Source organism: Arachis duranensis, chromosome 1 (assembly GCF_000817695.3).
Source record: "Arachis duranensis cultivar V14167 chromosome 1, aradu.V14167.gnm2.J7QH, whole genome shotgun sequence".
Taxonomy (NCBI): domain Eukaryota; kingdom Viridiplantae; phylum Streptophyta; class Magnoliopsida; order Fabales; family Fabaceae; genus Arachis; species Arachis duranensis.
Genome location: NC_029772.3, coordinates 48,852,962 through 48,853,593, shown reverse-complemented (window position 1 = coordinate 48,853,593; position 632 = coordinate 48,852,962). Strand labels below are relative to the sequence as shown.

Below are 632 nucleotides of genomic sequence, written 5' to 3'. Positions count from 1 at the left end.
CAGAAGTGTACATGAATTAGTTATTTACAACCATGTCAATAAGTTCTTGAGCCTTTGCAGGCATTTTCTTTAGGTGGATAGATCCACTTGCAGAATGGTCCAATGACATTTTGAAAAACTCAGATAGACCATAATAGAATATATCTAATATGGTCCATTCTGAAAATATGTCAGAAGGACACTTTTTAGTCATCTGCCTGAAAACATGTCAGAAGGACACTTTTTGGTCATCTGCTTGTATCTTTCCCAAGCTTCATAGAGGGATTCACCATCTTTTTGCTTGAAGGTCTGAACATCCACTCTAAGCTTGCTCAGCTTTTGAGGAGGAAAGAATTTATCCAAGAAGACCGTGACCAGCTTATCCCAGGAGTCTATGCTATCTTTAGGTTGTGAGTCCAACCATGTTCTAGCTCTGTCTCTTACAGCAAAAGGGAAAAGCATGAGCCTGTAGACTTCAGGATCTACTCCATTTGTCTTAACAGTCTCATAAACCTGCAAGAACTCAGTTAAAAACTGGTAAGGATCTTCAAATGGAAGTCCATAAAACTTGCAGTTCTATTGCATTAAAGCAACTAATTGAGGTTTCAGCTCAAAATTATTTGCTCCAATGGCAGGAATTGAGATGCTTCTTC

At 38.6% G+C, this 632-nt stretch overlaps 1 non-coding gene across 1 annotated transcript; it reads left to right on the top strand.

Moving 5' to 3' along the window:
* The first annotated feature begins 205 nt into the window (after positions 1-205).
* LOC127742459 (small nucleolar RNA R71) lies at positions 206-309 on the top strand. Its single transcript, XR_008003735.1, has one exon. It is a non-coding gene; the product is annotated as a small nucleolar RNA R71 (small nucleolar RNA).
* The last annotated feature ends 323 nt before the right edge of the window (positions 310-632 follow it).